The sequence below is a fragment of the Arachis ipaensis genome, chromosome B6 (assembly GCF_059453495.1).
Source record: "Arachis ipaensis isolate K30076 ecotype BB chromosome B6, ASM5945349v1, whole genome shotgun sequence".
NCBI classification, from domain to species: Eukaryota; Viridiplantae; Streptophyta; class Magnoliopsida; order Fabales; family Fabaceae; genus Arachis; species Arachis ipaensis.
Genome location: NC_142441.1, coordinates 83,881,418 through 83,902,740, shown reverse-complemented (window position 1 = coordinate 83,902,740; position 21,323 = coordinate 83,881,418). Strand labels below are relative to the sequence as shown.

The 21,323-nt window shown below is 38.4% G+C and overlaps 1 non-coding gene across 1 annotated transcript; it reads left to right on the top strand.

Annotated features, from left to right (window-relative positions):
* Positions 1-16,497: 16,497 nt before the first annotated feature.
* LOC148561572 (small nucleolar RNA R71) lies at positions 16,498-16,605 on the top strand. Its single transcript, XR_015887579.1, has one exon. It is a non-coding gene; the product is annotated as a small nucleolar RNA R71 (small nucleolar RNA).
* The last annotated feature ends 4,718 nt before the right edge of the window (positions 16,606-21,323 follow it).

Genomic DNA, 21,323 nt, shown 5'->3' with positions numbered 1-21,323 from the left:
TGCAAACTATAAGGCTGCAAGATTCATACCCAATGAGTACAGTAAGCAACAAAAGAAAAAATTAATTACTTATGCAAAGTACTACCTATGGGATGAACCATATCTCTTTAAGAGATGTGCAGACGGAATATTCCGTAGGTGTGTGCCTAGAGAAGAAGCACAGAAGATCCTATGGCATTGTCATGGATCACAATATGGAGGACATTTCGGAGGTGAGCGAACAGCCACAAAAGTTCTCAAATGTGGCTTCTACTGGCCCACTCTCTATAGAGACTCCCTAGAGTTTGTGCGTAACTGTGATAACTGCCAGAGAGCTGGTAATCTGCCTCACAGTTACGCCATGCCTCAGCAAGGGATCTTAGAGATTGAGTTGTTTGACGTATGGGGTATTGACTTCATGGGGCCTTTCCCACCATCATACTCAAACACTTATATTCTGGTGGCAGTCGACTATGTATCCAAATGGGTAGAGGCCATCGTAACACCCACCAATGATACTAAGACAGTGCTGAAGTTCCTCCAGAAGCATATCTTCAGCAGGTTTGGTGTCCCTAGAGCACTAATCAGTGATGGGGGCACTCACTTCTGCAACAAACAGCTTTACTCTGCTATGGTTCGATATGGAATTAGCCACAAGGTGGTAACTCCATATCATCCACAAATAAATGGACAAGCTGAAGTCTCTAATAGAGAAATAAAAAGAATCTTGGAACGAACTGTAAGTACCCGTAGAAAGGATTGGGCAAGAAGCATGGATGACGCTCTGTGGGCATACAGAACAGCATTCAAGACTCCTATAGGGACCTCTCCATACCAACTTGTGTATTGTAAGGCATGTCATCTGCCCATGGAACTGGAGCACAAGGCCTACTGGGGAGCCAGATTCCTAAACTTTGATGCTAAATTAGCTGGAGAAAAAAGATTGCTCCAGCTGAATGAGCTAGAGGAATTCAGACTCACTGCTTTCGAAAATGCCAAGCTTTACAAAGAGAAAGCAAAAAGGTGGCATGACAGAAAGCTGTCATCTAGAGTCTTTGAACTAGGACAGAAGGTTCTGCTGTTTAACTCTAGGCTCAGGCTATTCCCCGGGAAACTGAAATCCCAGTGGAGGGGACCATATGTGATTACAAGTGTGACACCATATGGCTATGCGGAGCTTCAAGACATTGATTCTAATAAGAAGTTCATTGTTAATGGACAGAGAATCAAGCATTATCTTGAAGACAATGTTGAGCAAGAATGCTCAAAGCTGAGGCTAGATTAAAAGCTCGGCAAGGTCCAGCTAAAGACAATAAAGAAGCGCTTGCTGCGAGGCAACCCAGCCATTAGCAAAGCCTATTTTTATTTAAATAATAATTATAAAAGTTTAATATAAATAATCTTCAAGGTAAAGAATCAATTGCATAAGTTCATAGGGTTATAGAAGGATTCAGAGTACAAAACAGGAAGAAGGAGCTCATTGGAAAGAAAACGCCAGTAAGAGGTATATTTGGGCGTTAAACGCCCAAAAGAAGCATCTACTGGGCTTTTAATGCCAGTAATGATACCTTTCTGGGCGTAAAATGCCAGAATGGGTGCCATTCTGGGCGTTTAATGCCACACTTATAGCATCCTGGGCGTTCAGAAAAATGCCCAGTGACAAAGGATTCTGGCGTTTAACGCCAGCCAGAAGCAACAGCTGGGTGTTAAACGCCCAAAAGAGGCTACAGATGGGCGTTAAACGCCCAAAACAAGCAGCGGGTTTAACGCCAGGATTATGGAGGGGAGGAAGTTTTTGTTCCCAACTTGATTTTTTTCAAATTTTCATATTTCCATCCATACTTTCTTGCATAAACATGTTCCCATACTTTCATTTTTTAAACTCTTTTTCAAAAATATTAAAAATATCTTAATCCTAAAATTAAATCTTTCTCAATTCTTCTTCAACTTCTTTTTCAAATCTTTTCAATATCTTTTTCAAATCTTTTCAATATCTTTATCAAATCTTCACAATATCTTTTTTTTTTTAAAAAAAACAAATCTATCTTTTTCAAATATCTTTTATATCTTTTCAATTTTAAATTACATCTTTTTTCTATCATACTTATCTTTTACAAATCACATTTTCTATCATATCTTTTTCAAAAATTTTCGAAAAAAAACCACCCCCCTTCCCTTTAAATCCTCGTTCGGCCTCTCTCCTCTCCTTCACAATTCGAACTTGGCTCTCCCTATATCCCTCTCCTTTCCTTTCTTTTGCTTGAGGACAAGCAAATCTCTAAGTTTGGTGTGTTTATCTGTGATCACTAAGCCAATACTCACCAAGATCATGGCTTCTAAGGGAAAATAAACCACCTCAAGAGGCAAGAAAGAGAATATTCTAGAACCACTTTGGAATCAAGGAAAGTTCTTAACCAAAGAACATTCAGACCATTACTACAAAATAATGGGTCTAAGGTCAGTGATCCCGGAAGTTAAATTCGATCTGAAAGAAGACGAATATCCGGAGATCCAAAAGCAAATTTGTAACAGGAGCTGGGAAATCCTAGCTAATCCTGAGGCAAAGGTGGGAAGAAACATGGTTCAGGAATTCTACTCTAATCTGTGGCAGACAGACAGGAAGAGAATAGCTGGAACCGCATTCTATGACTATCGAACTCTGGTCAGAGGGAAGATTGTTCACCTCCACCCTGACAAAATAAGAGAGATCTTCAAGCTGCCTCAACTGCAAGATGACCCGGACTCTTTTAATAGGAGAATGATGAGACCAAATAAGATCTTGGACAAAATTCTAGAGGACATATGCCTCCCTGGAGCCAAATGGACAACCAACACAAAGGGCGTCCCAAACCAACACAAGAGAGGAGATCTCAAACCAGTTGCCAGAGGCTGGCTGGACTTCATTGGGCATTCTATACTGCGTACTAGCAACTGCTCTGAAGTCACCATCAAAAGAGCAGTGATGATTCATTGCATTATGTTGGGAAAAGAAGTGGAAGTTCATCAGCTGATTTCTTGTGAGCTTTACACAATTGCAAACAAGAACTCCAAAGATGCCAAATTGGCTTATCCAAGCTTAATCTCTCAGCTATGCAAAGATGCTGGGGTAAAGATGGGAGTAGATGAGTATATCTCAGTTGAGCAACCAATCACCAAAAAATCAATGGAAGGACAACAAGTGCAGGACGACCCCATCAAGAGGAGAGCACCGAAGTTCCTCCCGGAAATCCCTCAAATTGAATACTGGGGGCGCCTAGAAGCATCTATCACCAAGTTGCAAGAAGCTATGGATCAACTGAAGGAAGAACAGCAAAATCAAAACAGCATGCTCTGCAAACTGCTTAGGGAACAAGAAGAGCAAGGGCGTGAACTGAAGGAACTGAAGCGCCAAAAGCTATCTCTTGAAGGGCCAAGCATCCCACAGACTAAAGAGGCATCTACCTCCCAAAATAAAGGTTGTTAAGTCCTAACTCTGTCATAACCTTTTATCCATTTTAAGAGTACATGAGTATTTGAATTAGAGTCATTTGTCTTTATGTCTTTAATTTCCTCTCTTTTATTACTAATTGTCTGCTTTTATGCCTATTTTATATTATTTCTATTAAATAATGAATAAAGATTAGGGTCCATGCCTTAAAGTTATGAATGCCCTATGAATCCATCACCTCTCTTAAATGAAAAATGCTTTTAATCACAAAAGAATAAGAAGTATATGATTTCGAATTCATCCTTGAAACCAGTTTAATTATTTTGATGTGGTGACAATATTTTTTGTTTTCTGAATGAATGCTTAAACAGTGCATATGTCTTTTGAATTTGTTGTTAATGAATGTTAAAATTGTTGGCTCTTGAAAGAATGATGAAAAAGGAGAAATGTTATTTGATGATCTGAAAAATCATAAAAATGATTCTTGAAGCAAGAAAAAGCAGTGAATAGAGAAAAGGAAGGCGAAAAAAAAGAGAAGCAGGAAGAAAAAGCCAATAGCCCTTAAAACCAAAAGGAAAGGGTAAAAGGGATCCAAGGCTTTGAGCATCAGTGGATAGGAGGGCCCAAAGGAATCAAATCCTGGCCTAAGCGGCTAAACCAAGCTGTCCCTAACCATGTGCTTATGGCGTGAAGGTGTCAAGTGAAAAGCTTGAGACTGAGCGGTTAAAGTCGAGGTCCAAAGAAAAAAGAGTATGCATAAGAACTCTGGACACCTCTAATTGGAGACTTTAGCAAAGCTGAGTCACAATCTGAAAAGGTTCACCCAATTATGTGTCTGTGGCATTTATGTATCCGGTGGTAATACTGGAAAACAAAGTGCTTAGGGCCACGGCCAAGACTCATAAAATAGTTGTGTTCAAGAATCAACATACTGAACTAGGAGCATCAATAACACTATCTAACTTCTGAGTTCCTATAGATGCCAATCATTCTAAACTTCAAGGGATAAAGTGAAATGCCAAAACTGTTCAAAGGCAAAAAGCTACTAGTCCTGCTAATTTAATTGGAGCTAAGTTTCATTGATATTTTGAAATTTATAGTATATTCTCTTCTTTTTATCCTATTTGATTTTCAGTTGCTTGGGGATAAGCCACAATTTAAGTTTGGTGTTGTGATGAGCGGATAATTTATACGCTTTTTGGCATTGTTTTTACATAGTTTTTAGTATGATTTAGTTAGTTTTTAGTATATTTTTATTAGTTTTTAAACAAAAATCACATTTCTGGACTTTACTATGAGTTTGTGTGTTTTTCTATAATTTCAGATAATTTCTGGCTGAAATTGAGGGACCTGAGCAAAAATCTTATTCAGGCTGAAGAAGGACTGCAGATGCTGTTGGATTCTGACCTCCTTACACTCGAAATGGATTTTCTGGAGCTACAAAAGTTCAACTAGCGTGCTCTTAATTGCGTTAGAAAGTTGACATCTAGGGCTTTCCAGCAATATATAATAGTCTATACTTTCCTCAAAGATAAATGACGTAAACTGGTGTTCAACGCCAGTTCCATTTTCCATTCTGGCGTTAAACACCAGAAACAGGTTACAAGTTGGAGTTAAACGCCCAAAACAGGCTACAACCTGGCGTTTAACTCCAGAAACAGCCTAGGCACGTATAAAACTCAAGTCTCAGCCCCAGCACACACCAAGTGGGCCCCAGAAGTGGATTTCTGCACTATCTATCGTAGTTTACTCACTTTTTGTAAACCTAGGTTACTAGTTTAGTATTTAAACAACTTTTAGAGATTTATTTTGCATCTCATGACATTTTTAGATCTGAACTTTGTATCTTAGATGGTATGAGTCTCTAAACTCCATTGTTGGGGGTGAGGAGCTCTGCTGTGTCTCGATAAATTAATGCAACTATGTCTATTTTCTATTCAAACACGCTTGTTTCTATTTAAGATATTCATTCGCACTTCAATATGATGAATGTGATGATCCGTGACCCTCATCACCATTCTCAACCTATGAACGCGTGCCTAACAACCACCTCCGTTCTACCTTAGATTGAATGAATATCTCTTGGGTTCCTGGCTCATGAGTCTGATCGCCTCTCCTGACAACAGAACTTTTAGATTCGTGAGACCAGAGTCTTCGTGGTATAAGCTAGAATCCATTGATAGTATTCTTGAGATCCAGAAAGTCTAAACCTTATCTGTGGTATTCCGAGTAGGATCCGGGAAGGGATGATTGCAACGAGCTTCAAACTCGCAAGTGTTGGGCGTAGTGACAGATGCAAAAGGATCAATGGATCCTATTCCATCACAAGTGAGAACCGACAGATGATTAGCCATGTACATGGACCTTTTTCACTGAGAGGACGGATGGTAGCCATTGACAACGGTGATCCACCAACATATAGCTTGCCATGGAAGGAGCCTTGCGTGCGTGAAGAAGATGACAGTAGGAAAGCAGAGATTCAGAAGACAAAGCATCTCCGAAACTCTAATGTATTCTCCATTACTGCATAACAAGTATTTATTTCATGCTCTTTTATTCTTCGCAATTCAAACTGATAATCATAATTGATATCCTGACCAAGAGTTACAAGATAACCATAGCTTACTTCAAGCCGACAATCTCTGTGGGATTCGACCCTTACTCACGTAAGGTATTACTTGGACGACCCAGTGCACTTGCTGGTTAGTGGTACGAGTTGTAAAAAGTGTGATTTACAATTTCATGCACCACGTGGGCAGCGTTGTTGGCGCAAACGTAGCGCTCGATAAGAGAACGTTATTGAAGCACGCGTACGCGTAAATGGGACACGCAAGCATGGCTGAGGCTGAAGTTGGCAGCGACGCGCACACATATATGACGCGTATGCGTCGATGGACCAGAACACAAGGGACACCTGAGCGTGGAGCACGCGTACGCGTGATGGGTATTCAGCAAGGCAATAACGCGCACGCGTTAGAGACGCGTACGCGTCGATGAATGAATGCTGCGCTCAATTTGAGAACGCAATGTTCCCCTGGAAGCTGAAATCAAGTGCCATTTTGACCCACTGCAACAATGGCCAAAAAGCCCACTCCAAGCACTGGATGACAGAATTGGAAAGTGTATAAATAGAGAAGAATTTGATTTCAGAAAAAAAAAAGGTTGGGATATTTCTTTTAATTTTTCCTTTTTAGAATTTAAGATTTGGACTTTAAATTTAAGTTTCTTAGCAATTCAGATTCTTTAAGAATTTTTCCTATTATTCATGCAATTTAAGTTTCTTAGCAATTCAGATTCTGCACTTTAAATTTCTTGCACTTTAAGTTTCAGTCATTTACCTTTCTTGCAATTTAAGTTTCAACTATTTCAATTTCTTGCATCTAAGTTTCTGCAATTTACTTCTTCTACACTTTAAGATTCTGCAATTTTTCATTCTGCACTTTAGTTTATTTGCAATTTATCTTCTGTTGACCAAACTTCACCTAATTCATCAAATATTCGGTTAACTAAATTCATCACCATACTAAAGTTGCTCAATCCATCAATCCTGTGGGATCGACCTCACTTTTGTGCGTTTTACTACTTGATGCGACCCGGTACACTTGCCGGTGAGTTTGTGTGGAATCGTTTTTCCCTCATCAAGTTTTTGGCGCCGTTGCCAGGGATTGATTTAGATTGACAATGATTACGTAGATGATAATCTAGATTAAGCATTTTTTTTCTATTTTTTTTGTTAAGCATACTAACTATTTGAGATTTTGCTTAAGCTAACCTTAACCTCACTCTAGCAGTAGAGTGCCTTATCTTTGGTTTCTAGTTTCGCTTGTGTTGTATGCCAGGAGGAAGAAGAGGCAAATCCACCTCCTTTGATTTTGAGCCAAAAAGAACATTTTTGAGATTGAGAAGAGAAGCAAGAGGGAAGGGTGTTATCGGAGAAGAAGAATCAGAAGAGGAAGACCAAGAGATGGAGGGAAATCTCCCTAATCCACCAGAGGAAGTGGCCAACAACAATGGCCCACCTCAAAGGAGAGTTCTAGCTTCTTACACCTTCCCCAATCCAAGAAAATGTGGGAGCAGTATACTCACTCCCAATGTTCATGCAAATAACTTTGAGTTGAAGCCTCAACTTATTACTCTGGAGCAGAACAATTGTTCATATGGAGGAGGTCCACTTGAAGATCCAAACCAACACCTATCTATCTTTCTGAGGATTTGTGAAACTGTCAAAACAAATGGAGTGCATCCAGACATCTATAAGTTGCTGTTGTTTCCATTCTGCTTAAGGGATAAAGCTTCTCAATGGCTAGAGACATTCCCCAAGAAAAACATCAACAATTGGGAAGATTTAGTGAGCAAATTCCTAGCCAAATTCTATCCACCTCAGAGGATCATTAGGTTGAAGACAGAAGTGCAAACATTCACTCAAATGGATGGAGAATCACTGTATGATGCCTGGGAAAGATACAAGGCCTTGATCAGGAAGTGTCCACTAGAAATGTTCAGTGAATGGGATAGACTCTAAAATTTCTATGAAGGATTGACCCTGAAAGCTCAAGAGGCCCTTGATTATTCAGCAGGAGGTTCAGTACAACTCATGAAGACAGCTGAGGAAGCCCAAAATCTCATAGACACTGTGACCAACAACCAATACTTCTATGGTCATCAAAGGCAACACCAACCAACTCAAAGAAAGGGTGTGTTGGAGCTGGAAGGTGTGGATACTATCTTGGCATAGAACAAAGTGATGCACCAACAAATCCAGCAGCAAATGGAGATGATGGCTAAGAGGATTGATGGTCTTCAAGTAGCAGCAGTGAACACTACAAATCAACCACCAGCTGGATGGGGGCAGAATGAAGAAATCTATGAAGAGCAGCAGCCAGAACAAGTTAACTATATGCACAACCAAGGTGCTGGACAAAATGAATTTCATGGAGAAATTTACAACTCCTCTTGGAGAAACCATCCCAATCTAAGGTGGGGAGACAACCAGAACCAAAATTCATGGCAAAGGAACTCCAACCAAAATAACTCCCGCAACACAAACCACCAGAACCATCAGCAAACTAACCAAAATCCATACATAAAACCACAAAATAACTACCCCAATTCTAACTTCTATCCACCCCATAACTCATCAACTAACCAAAATAACTTCCACCAACCATCTTCACCCCACACTCAGCCACAACCACCCCAAGAATCCTAAAAAATCTCCAATTTGGAGATGATGATGGAGAAGATAATGAAGCATCAAGAGTTGGCTAACAAGAATCATGAAGTTTGATTGAGAAACCTAGAAAGACAAATAGGCCAATTGTCCAAACAGCCTGAAAGACCAACCAACACTTTCCCAAGTGATACCATTCCAAATCCTAAAGAAGAATACAAAGCAATTCAACTCAGGAGTGGAAGAACTTTGGAGAATGATAAGGTTGGTAGTAAGAAGGAAGTGGCAAGTGAAGAAAAGAACCAAGGAGAACTCAAGGAGAAGGATGAAGAGCCACAAGCCTCAAATAAGGGAAAGCAAGTTATGGAGGAACATTCACAAGAACAAAGGAAGGATGCGAAGCCTTACACTCCTCCTCTGCCATACCCTCAAAGATTGCAAAAAGAGCTCAAGGATCAACAATTTCCCAAGTTCCTCGAGGTTTTCAAGAAGCTGGAAATTAACATACCACTTGCTGAAGTATTGGAGCAAATGCCCCTGTATGCTAAATTCCTCAAGGAGCTCATCAATAAGAAGAAAAGTTGGAACAAAAAGGAGACTGTGTTCTTAACCCAAGAATGCAGTGCAATCATCCAAAAAGGGCTCCTACCTAAATTCAAAGATCCTGGGAGTTTCTTTCTGCCTAGTACCATTGGCAATATATCCATTGATAAGGCATTGTGTGATTTAGGATCAAGTATCAATCTGATGCCCTTATCTATGATGAGAAAGTTGGCCATAGAAGAAGTGAAACTTATAAGGATGACCTTGCAACTTGCTGATAGATCAATGGTAGTCCCTAATGAAGTGGTTGAGAATCTCTTAGTCAAGGTGGGTAAGTTCATATTTCCAGCAGATTTTATGATCTTGGATCTAGATGAAGAGGGAGGTGATTCTATCATATTAGGAAGGCCTTTCCTAGCCACAGCAAGGGCCATCATTGATGTGGAAAAAGGAGAAATGACTTTAAGGGCACATGATTAGCAGATTACTCTAAATGTCTTTAAGGAGATGCAGCATCCTGATGGAGAGAACGGCTGCATGCAAGTTGAAGAGGAAGACTTGAATTGGAAGGAAAAGCCCAAGGAGGCACTCATCAACTCACCTTTGAAGCAAAAGACAGACAGAGGAGAAGAACAAACGGGTAATGAAGATGTGAAGGCTGAGAAGGGACTGTAGGAAGAGGTTAAGAATTTGATCACTAGGAAGAAAGCCCCTGAGATAAAGCCTGCTGCCAAGAAAGAAAGGTCACCGAAGAAAAGAAAGAAGAGAAAGAAAAAGGTTCCAAAAGGGTGGAGAAACAAAAAAAAATCCCAATTGAAGGGTTCTCAAAAGGAGAGAAAGTGAAACTGATCTACCAACAGTTAGAGACATGCCCACAAACTAATGATTATTACACTGTCAACAAAATACTCTCACTGGAACACATAGAGATTGTTCACCAAAGCACAGGAAAAAAGGATCACAGTGAGAGGGGACAAGCTGAGACACCATAATCATCAGCCACCCTAACAAGGAACTAATGTCAAGCTAGTGACAGTAAAAGAGCACTCCATGGGAAGCAGCCCATGATCTAATGTTCTTGCTTTTGTTTTAATTTTAATAATTGATGGTTCTTCTAGCATAAATTTGAGCTCTCATGAGTAAATTTGATAAATGCACATATCGTTTTGAAGCATATGTCTGGTTCCTAAGTTTGGTGTGCCTAAAGGCACCTAAAATGGCTTTTCAAGCATGTTGATCATATAACCATCTTAGGATATATACTCATTCATTCTATTGAAGTATATAGCCAAACATTAAGTTTGGTGTTCTACATATGCTATGAATTTCAAGAAAATCACTTTTGCTCAAAGACTCAAATTCATGAAAGAGATAAACCATATCTTGCATCATTTTATGAATTTATTTTATTAAGGGAGAAAATAAAATGTTCCTTGTAATAAATATACTAACTATGACAGACATTCATTGGGTTTCATATGAATCACTTGGCAGAAAACAAGTTTGGTGTTCACCGATATTTTGTTCAATTTCAAAGGGGCATAGTTGGTTATTCATAAATAAGGAACATATAGCAAATTTTATTTTTGCTTTTCTATATTTTTCAGTTGCTGACCACCACTATGCTAAACTCAAATTTTGTTGCTTATTGTTTTATTGACTTAAATGGATAGGTATGAAGAAAACTGAAGAAAAGACAACACCATGCCATGTACGGTTGTCTGGTGCACGAAATTGTGATCACACTTTTTACAACTCTGCACAACTAACCAGCAAGTGTACTGGGTCGTCCAAGTAATACCTTACGTGAGTAAAGGTTGATCCCACGAAGATTGTCGGCTTGAAGCAAGCTATGGTCATCTTGTAAATCTTAGTCAGGCGGATTCAAATGGTTATGAAGTTTTGATAATTAAAAGATAAATAAAACATAAAATAAAATAAAGATACTTATGTGATTCATTGGTGGGAATTTCAGATAAGCGTTTGGAATTGCTTTGTTGCTTCTGAACTTCTGCTTTCCTTTTGTCTTCCTCCAATCATGCGTGCTCCCTTCCATGGCAAGCTGTATGATCCTCTCGGATAACAAATACCAGGTACGATCTCTGCACGGCTAATCAACTGTCGGATTTCTCGTCTCTGATGAAAAATACCAGGTACAGCTACCGCACGGCTAATCATTTGTCGGTTCTCACTAGCGTCAGAATAGGATCTCTCTATCTTTTTGCACACTGTTACTGCGCCCAACATTCGCAAGTTTGAAGCTCTTCACAGTCATCCCTTCCCAGATCCTACTCGGAATACCACAGACAAGGTTTAGAATTTTTGGATCTCAGGAATGCTGCCAATGGTTCTAGCCTATACCACGAAGGTTCTAATCTCAGATTCGGATGCTCTATTGTCAGGAGTGACGATGCGAATCGCGGATTAGAGACCCAAGGGAATATACTCCGGCTGTCGTCCAATGACTACGTGGAACATCATGTAGACCGCTTGTGGTTGTCAGGCACGCGGATCTTGGCTAAGCGAGTAACGAAGATAGTGGGTGATTGTCACGGGTCACCCCTTCATTCTGACTTAACTGAATTAAGTACGAGAGTATATCTTGGAGAAGAAGTAGGCGTGAATTGAAAGAAAAACAATAGTACTTGCCTTAATTCATGAAGAACAGCAGAGCTCCACACCTTAATCTATGAGGTGTAGAAACTCTACCGTAGAAAATACATAAGAGAAATAGGTCTAGGCATGGCCGAATGGCCAGCCTCTCAAATGTGAAATATGGCATAAGCCCCCTTAATACAATAGTAAAAAGTGGTATTTATACTAAACTAGTCACTATGGTTTGCAGAAAATAAGTAACTAAGTGCAGATAGTGCAGAAATCCACTTCCGGGGCCCACTTGGTGTGTGCTTGGGCTGAGCATTGAAACTTTCACGTGCATAGGCCATTCTTGGAGTTAAACGCCAGCTTGCGTGCCAGTTTGGGCGTTTAACTCCAGTTCTGGTGCCAGTTCTGGCGTTTTACTCTAGAAAAGGGTCTCTGGCTGGCGTTTAACGCCAGTTTGGGCTATCAAATCTCAGACAAAGTATGGACTATTATATATTGCTGGAAAGCCCAAGATGTCTACTTTTCAACGCAATTGAGAGCGCGCCAGTTGGGCTTCTGCAGCTCCAGAAAATTTACTTCGAGTGCAGGAGGGTCAGAATCCAACAGCATTTGCAGTCCTTTTTCAGCCTCTGAATCAGATTTTTGCTCAGGTCCCTCAATTTCAGCCAGAAAATACCTGAAATCATATAAAAACACACAAACTCATAGTAAAGTCCAGAAATGTGATTTTTGCATAAAAAGTAATAAAAATATAATAAAAGTAACTAAAATATGCTAAAAACTATGTAAAAACAATGCCAAAAAGGGTATAAATTATCCGCTCATCACAACACCAAACTTAAATTATTGCTTGTCCCCAAGCAACTAAAAACAAAATAGGATAAAAAGAATAGAAAATACAATAAATTCCAAAATTATCAATGAAGATTAGTTTCAATTAGATGAGCGGGACTAGTTGCTTTTTGCTTCTGAACAGTTTTGGCATCTCACTTTATCCTTTGAAGTTCAGAATGATTGGCTTCCATAGGAACTCAGAATTCAAATAGTGTTATTGATTCTCCTAGTTCAGTATGTTGATTCTTGAACACAGCTACTTTATGAGTCTTGGCCGTGACCCTAAGCATTTTGTTTTCCAGTATTACCACCGGATACATAAATGCCACAAACACATAACTGGGTGAACCTTTTTAGATTGTGACTCAGCTTTGCTAGAGTCCCCAGTTAGAGGTGCCCAGAGCTCTTAAGCACACTCTTTTTACTTTGAACCATGACTTTAACCGCTCAGTCTCAAGTCTTTCACTTGACACCTTCACGCCACAAGCACATGGTTAGGGACAGCTTGATTTAGCCGCTTAGGCCAGGATTTTATTCCTTTGGGCCCTCCTATCCATTAATGCTCAAAGCCTTGGATCCTTTTTACCCTTGCCTTTTAGTTTAAAGGGTTATTGGCTTTTTTTGCTTGCTTTTTCTTACTCTTTCTTTTTCTTTATTTTTTTTTCTTTTTTTTCCCCTTTTTTTTTCGCAAGCTTTTGTTTTTCACTGCTTTTTCTTGCTTCAAGAATCAATTTTATGATTTTTCAGATTATCAATAACATTTCTCCTTTTTCATTATTCTTTCAAGAGCCAACAATTTTAACATTCATAAACTTCACTATCAAAAATATGCACTGTTCAAGTATTCATTCAGAAAACAAAAAGTATTGCCACCACATCAAGATAACTAAACTAATTTCAAGATAGAATTCAAAATTCATGTACTTCTTTTCTTTTTCAGAAAATATTTTTCATTTAAGAAAGGTGAAAGATTCATGGAGTCATTCATAGCTTTAAGACATAGACATAAACACTAATGATCATGTAATAAAGACAAAAACATAGACAAAACATAAAGCATAAAAATCGAAAAACAGAAAAATAAGAATAAGGAAATTAAAGAACGGGTCCACCTTAGTGACGGCGGCTAGTTCTTCCTCTTGAAGATCCTATGGAGTGCTTGAGCTCCTCTATGTCTCTTCCTTGCCTTTGTTCCTACTCTCTCATGGCCTTTTGGTCCTTTCTAATTTCATGGAGGATAATGGAGTGCTCTTGGTGCCCCATCTTATCCCTTGAGGCATCTCAGGGATTTCTTGATGAGGAATTTCCTCATGCTCTTGTTGAGGTCCATGAGTGGGCTCTCTTGTTTGCTCCATCCTCTTTCTAGTGATGGGCTTTTGAGATGAATCTCTCCATCTCCCATGACTCGGAGTTGGAGGCAATTGCCTTCCCTTTCCTCTTTCTAGAGGTTTTTCCGGCCTTAGGTACCATTAATGGTTATGGAAAAATAAAAAGCAGAGATTTTCCACACCAAACTTAAAAGTTTTGCTCGTCCTTGAGCAAAATAAGATAGAAGGGAGTAGAAGAAGAATGATGCAATTAATTTTAAAAACTTATTACTTTATGCAAGAAAAAATTAAAAAGAGTTGAAAAGAATTTGAAAAGATATGTAAGGTTTGAAAACATTTTGGAAGGAATTGAAAAGAATTGAAAAAGAATTAAAAAGAATTGGAAAGATTATTAAATTTTTTTGGAAATAGAAATTGAAAGATGAATGTTTAAAATGTGTTTGATGCAAAAAATTATGAATTTTACATGAAAAATTGAAAAAAATCGAATTGGAAACAAAATTACCTCCCTTGTGTCATCCTGGCGTTAAACGCCCAGAATGCTATCCATTCTGGTGTTTAACGCCCACTTGACTGCCTATTTGGGCGTTTAACGCCCAAGCAGATACCTTGGCTGGCGTTAAACGCCAGGAATCCTTCTTTACTGGGCGTTTTTCTGAACGCACAGAATGCTGCCATTTCTAGCATTAAATGCCCAGAATGCTGCCTGCATGGGCGTTAAATGCCCATTCTGCTATCCTTACTGGCGTTTAAACGCCAGTAAGCCTGTCCTCCAGGGTGTGCTATTTTTTATGCTATTTTTTATTTTGCTTTAATTCTGCAGCTGTTTTTATGATTCCACATGATCATCAACCTAAAGAAAACATAAAATAACAATGGAAAACAAATATTTAAAATAAATATAATTAAATAACATTGGGTTGCCTCCCAATAAGCGCTTCTTTAATGTCAATAGCTTGACAGTGAGCTCTTAGAGAGCTTCACAGAGACTCAGAGCTTAATGGTGGCCTCCCAACACCAAACTTAGAAGTTGAGTGTGGGGGCTCTGTTTGACTCTGTATTGAGAGAAGCTTTTCATGCTTCCTCTCCATGGTTACAGAAGAAGATCCTTGAGCCTTAAACATAAGGTAGTCCTCATTCAATTAAAGGACTAACTCTCCTTTGTCCACATCAATCACATCCCTTGCTGTGGCTAGGAAGGGTCTTCCAAGGATAATAGATTCATCCTCATCCTTCCCAGTGTCTAGGATTATGAAGTCAGCAGGGATGTACAGGCCTTCAACCTTCACTAAGACATCCTCTACAAGTCCATAAGCATGTTTCATTGATTTATCTGCCATCTCTAGTGAGATTCTTGCAGCTTGTACCACAAAGATCCCTAGTTTCTCCATTACAAAGAGTGGCATGAGGTTTATACCTGACCCCAGGTCACACAGAGCCTTCTCAAAGGTCATGGTGCCTATGGTACAGGGTATTAAGAACTTTCCGGGATCCGGTTTCTTCTAAGGTAATTTCAGTTGAACCAAGGCATTCAGTTCATTGATGAGCAATGGAGGTTCATCCTCCCAAGTCTCATTACCAAATAACTTGGCATTCAGCTTCATGATTTCTCCTAGATACTGAGCAACTTTCCCTTCAAATATATCTTCATCCTCTTCAGAGGAAGAATACTCATCAGAGATTATGAATGGTAACAGTAAGTTCAGTAGAATCTCTATGGTCTTTGTATGAGCCTCAGATTCCTTTGGTTCCTCATTAGGGAACTCCTTATTGGTCAGTAGACGTCCAGCAAGGTTTTTCTCACTGGAAATCACTGCCTCTTCCTCCTATATAGGTTCGGCCACTTTGGGTATATTGATGGCCTTGCACTCTCTCTTTGGATTCTCTTCTATATTGCTTGGGAGAGTACTAGGAGGGATTTCAGTAACTCTTTTACTCAGCTGACCCACTTGTGCCTCCAAATTTCTTATGGAGGACCTTTTTTCAGTCATGAAACTGAGAGTGGTCTTAGATAGATCAGAGACTATGGTTGCTAAGTCAGAGAGACTCTGCTTAGAATTCTCTATCTGTTGCTGAGAAGATGATGGAAAAGGCTTGCTATTGCTAAAATTATTTCTCCCACCATTATTATTATTGAAGTATGGATTAGGCTTCTGCTGATCCTTCCATGAGAAATTAGGATGATTCCTCCATGAAGGATTGTAAGTGTTTCCATAGGATTCTCCCATGTAATTCACCTATTCCATTGCAGGATTCTCAAGGTCATAAGCTTCTCCTTTAGAGGAAGCTTCTTTAGTACTGCCGGATGCAGCTTGCATTCCAGTTAGATTCTGAGAAATCATATTGACTTGCTGAGTCAATATTTTGTTCTGAGCCAATATGGCATTCAGAGTATCAATCTCAAGAACTCCTTTCTTCTGAGTCATCCCATTATTCACAGGATTTCTTTCAGAAGTATACATGAACTGGTTATTTGCAACCATTTCAATGAGTTCCTGGGCTTCTGCAGGCGTCTTCTTCAGATGAAGAGATCCACCAGCAGAGTGGTCCAATGACATCTTGGACAATTCAGACAGACCATCATAGAATATACATAAGATGCTCCATTCTGAAAGCATGTCAAAGGGACACCTTCTGATCAATTGCTTGTATCTTTCCCAAGCTTCATAGAGGGATTCACCTTCCTTCTGTCTGAAGGTTTGGACTTCCATTCTAAGCTTGCTCAACTTTTGAGGTGGAAAGAATTTGGCCAAGAAGGTATTGACCAACTTTTTCCAAGAGTTCAGGCTTTCTTTAGGTTGTGAATCCAACCATATCCTAGCTCTGTCTCTTACAGCAAAGGGGAAAAGCATAAGTTTGTAGACCTCAGGATTAACCCTATTGGTCTTAACAGTGTCATAAATTTGCAAGAATTCAGCTAAGAACTGATGAGGATCTTCCAATGGAAGTCCATGAAACTTGCAATTCTACTGCATTAGAGAAACTAATTAAGGCTTAAGCTCAAAGTTGTTTGCTCTAATTGTAGGAATTGAGATGCTTCTTCCATAGAAGTCAGAAGTTGGTGCAGTAAAGTTACCAAGCATCTTCCTTGCATCTCCACCATTGTTGTTGTTTTCGGCTGCCATGTCTTCTTATTTTTCAAAAATTTTTGTAAGGTCCTCTCCAGAGTGTTGTGCTTTAGCTTCTCTTAGCTTCATCTTCAGAGTCCTTTCGGGTTCAGGATCAGCTTCAACAAGAATGTCTTTATCCCTGTTTCAGCTCATATAAAAAGTAAGAGAACAGAAAAGAAGAGGAATCCTCTATGTCACAGTATAGAGATTCCTTTATGTGAGTATAAGAATAGAAGAATAGAAGAACGAGGTAGAGAGAGAGAGAATAAGAGGAATTCGAACACAGAGAGAGGGAGAGGGTTCGAATTATAAGTAGAAGAGAAGTGTTAGTAAATAAATAAAATAAATAGAAAGAAATGAGGGAGAGTATTCGAATTTTGAAAAGAGGGAGAAGAAAAATATTTTTATTTTTATTTAATTAATTAAGTTAGAATTCGAAATTAAAAAAAAAACAAAATTAGAATTTAAAACAATTAGTTAATTAGAAAGAATTTTGAAAAAGTGGTTAGTGGTTTTCGAAAATTAGAGAGAGAAAAGTAGTTACGTGATTTTGAAAAAGATAAGAAATAGTAAACTTTTAAAATCAAACAAAAAGTCAATTAGTTAATTGAAAAAGATTTGAAAATAAATTTTGAAAAGGTAAGAAGTTAGAAAAAGATTTTGAAATTAAGTTTTGAAAAAGATATGATTGAAATTTATTTTGAAAAGGAAATTAAAAAGATTTGATTTTGAGAATTAAAATTGATGACTTGACTAACAAGAAACTAAAAGATATGTTTCTAGAATTTAAAGATTGAACCTTTCTTAATAGGAAAGTAACAAACTTGAAATTTTTGAATCAAAACATTAAATGTTAGCAATAATTTTGAAAATTATGAAATAAAATAAGAAAAAGATTTTGAAAATTTATTTTGAAGAATTTTTGAAAAACATGAAAGAAAAATGAAAAAGATTTAATTTTGAAAAAGATTTGAAAAGATAGAATTTTTAAATTGAAATTTTGGCTTGACTAACAAGAAACAACTAAATTTTAAAAATTTTTGACTAAGTCAACCCAAAATTTCGAAATTTATGAGTGAAATAAGGGAAAGATATTTTTTTTTTTTTTTGAATTAATGAAGAAAGAGAAAAACAACAAAATGACACATGGCATAAAAGTTTAAGATCAAAACAAATAATGCATGCAAGAACACTTTGAATGTCAAGATGAACACCAAGAACACTTTGAAGATCATGATGAACATCAAGAACATATTTTTGAAAATTGTTAAGAAAAGAAAGACATGCAAGACATCAAACTTGGAAATTTTTAATGTTTAGACACTATGAATTCGAAAATGCATATGAAAAACAACAAAAAACACAAAACAAGAAAAATTAAAGATCAAACAAGAAAAATAATCAAGAACAACTTGAAGATCAAATAAGAACACAATGCATGAATTTTCAAAAATTTTAAGAAAAATTAAAAAGATGCAATTGACACCAACTTAAAATTTGACACAAGACTCAAACAAGAAACACAAAATTTTTTATTTTTTTGGTTTTTATGGTTTTATTAAAAGTTTTTTGTATTTTTCGGAAAAAAAATAAAAAGCGTAAACATAAAATAAAATTACCTAATCTAAGCAACAAGATGAACCATCAGTTGTCCAAACTCGAACAATCCCCGGCAACGGCGCCAAAAACTTGGTGCACGAAATTGTGATCACACTTTTCACAACTCCACACAACTAACGAGCAAGTGCACTGGGTCGTCCAAGTAATACCTTACGTGAGTAAGGGTCGATCCCACGGAGATTGTCGGCTTGAAGCAAGCTATGGTCATCTTGTAAATCTTACTCAGGCGGATTCAAATGGTTATGAGGTTTTGATAATTAAAAGATAAATAAAACATAAAATAAAATAAAGATACTTATGTGATTCATTGGTGGGAATTTCAGATAAGTGTTTGGAGATGCTTTGTTGCTTCTGAACTTCTGCTTTCCTTTTGTCTTCCTCCAATCATGCGTGCTCCCTTCCATGGCAAGCTGTATGATCCTCTCAGATGAAAAATAACAGGTACGATCTCTGCACGGCTAATCAACTGTCAGATTTCTCATTTCGGATGAAAAATACCAGGTACAGCTACCGCACGGCTAATCATCTGTCGATTCTCACTAGCATCGGAATAGGATCTCTCTATCCTTTTGCACACTGTCACTACGCCCAACATTCACAAGTTTGAAGATCTTCACAGTCATCCCTTCCCAGATCCTACTCAGAATACCACAGACAAGGTTTAGACTTTTCGGATCTCAGAAATGCTACCAATGATTCTAGCCTATACCACGAAGGTTCTAATCTCAGATTCGGATGCTCTATTGTCAGAAGAGACGATGCGAATCACAGATCAGAGACCCAAGAGAATATACTCCGGCTGTCGTCTAATGACTATGTTAAACATCATGTAGACCGCTTGTGGTTGTCAAGCACGTGGATCTTGGCTAAGCGAGTAACGAAGATAGTGGGTGATTGTCACGGGTCACCCCTTCATTCTGACTTAACTGAATTAAGTACAAGAGTATATCTTGGAAAAGAAGTAGGCATGAATTGAAAGAAAAACAATAGTACTTGCATTAATTCATGAAGAACAGCATAGCTCCACACCTTAATCTATGAGGTGTAGAAACTCCACCATAGAAAATACATAAGAGAAACAGGTCTAGGCATGGCCGAATGGCCAGCCTCCCAAATGTGAATATGGCATAAGCCTCCTTAATACAATAGTAAAAAGTGCTATTTATACTAAACTAGTTACTAGGGTTTACAGAAAAAAAGTAACTAAGTGCAGATAGTGCAGAAATCCACTTCCGGAGCCCACTTGGTGTGTGCTTGGGCTGAGCATTGAAGCTTTCACGTGCATAGGCCATTCTTGGAGTTAAACGCCACCTTGGGTGCCAGTTTGGGCGTTTAACTCTAGTTCTGGCGTTTTACTCTAGAAAAGGTTCTCTGGCTGGCGTTTAACGCCAGTTTGGGCCATCAAATCTTGAGCAAAGTATGGACTATTATATATTGCTGGAAAGCTCAATATGTCTACTTTCCAACGCAATTAAGAGCACGCCTATTGGGATTCCACAGCTCCAGAAAATTCACTTCGAGTGCAGGAGGGTCAGAATCCAACAGCATTTGCAGTCCTTTTTCAGCCTCTGAATCAGATTTTTGCTCAGGTCCCTCAATTTCAGCCAGAAAATACCTGAAATCACTGAAAAATACACAAACTGATAGTAAAGTCCAAAAATATTATTTTTGCATAAAAACTAATAAAAATATAATAAAAAGTAACTAAAACATGCTAAAAACTATGTAAAAACAATGCCAAATAGGGTATAAATTATCCGCTCATCGTTGTCCCAAGGAGAAAAAGTAGGTCACATGTGCATGGTTGGGAAGCACAAATCTACAAGAATCAATACCTTGGAGACCGAGCCTTATGCTCAATGAAGAGGTGATCTTTGTCCTCATCCATCTCTACATGCACACCGTTCATTCCCACTCTCTCAACAACACCTTCATCAATTTTTCATCAATCCTCACCCTTCATTTGAAAATGACCGAACCACCATTGCCTTTATCTTGCTTCAATAAGTTATATCCTTGCTGTAAATTGGCTAGTAACACTTCCTGAGCTTACACATCTTTGCCTTATTAATATAATCTTTTCATGCAATATCTTCCAACCAAGAATATCACACTGTGCCCACTTCCCTTCGTCTTTTTTTTTTCTTCCATCATAAGCCGTGCTATATCCAAAGTCTTCTTTTCATACTCCATTGCACCCCCATTCAAATGGCCTCATCAAGCTCCAGAAAAAAAAAAAAGGAAAGCAGCCAGTCGAAGCTGAACCATCCACCTATGATGATAAGAGATTTAAGTCTCAATTTCATGAGTCACGATATCATAGGTTGACGGAAGCAAAAGAAGTCATTCTAGAGATTGGTTTCATATTGAAAGAAGGAGAGTACCCCATCATGAGAAGGATAATCGAGCAGAGAAAATGGGAACTCCTGTGTAAACCTCTTATAGACATAAGTGCAACCATGATACGAAAGTTCTATGCAAATGCTGTAAGGCCAAGCAAAACCAGCCCTCCCTACAAGAGCTATGTTAGGGGGGGTCGATGTGGATTTTAGCCCATCATCTATCATGAGGGTTTTTCAAATAAGAGTGATACCCTTTGGAGAACCCAGCTTTGATGAAAGAATGAAGGGTGAGAATGATCCTGATAAGCTATTAAATGGTTAAGAGATTTAAATGGAGATCCAAGCTACTTGAAGAGGATTGATCTC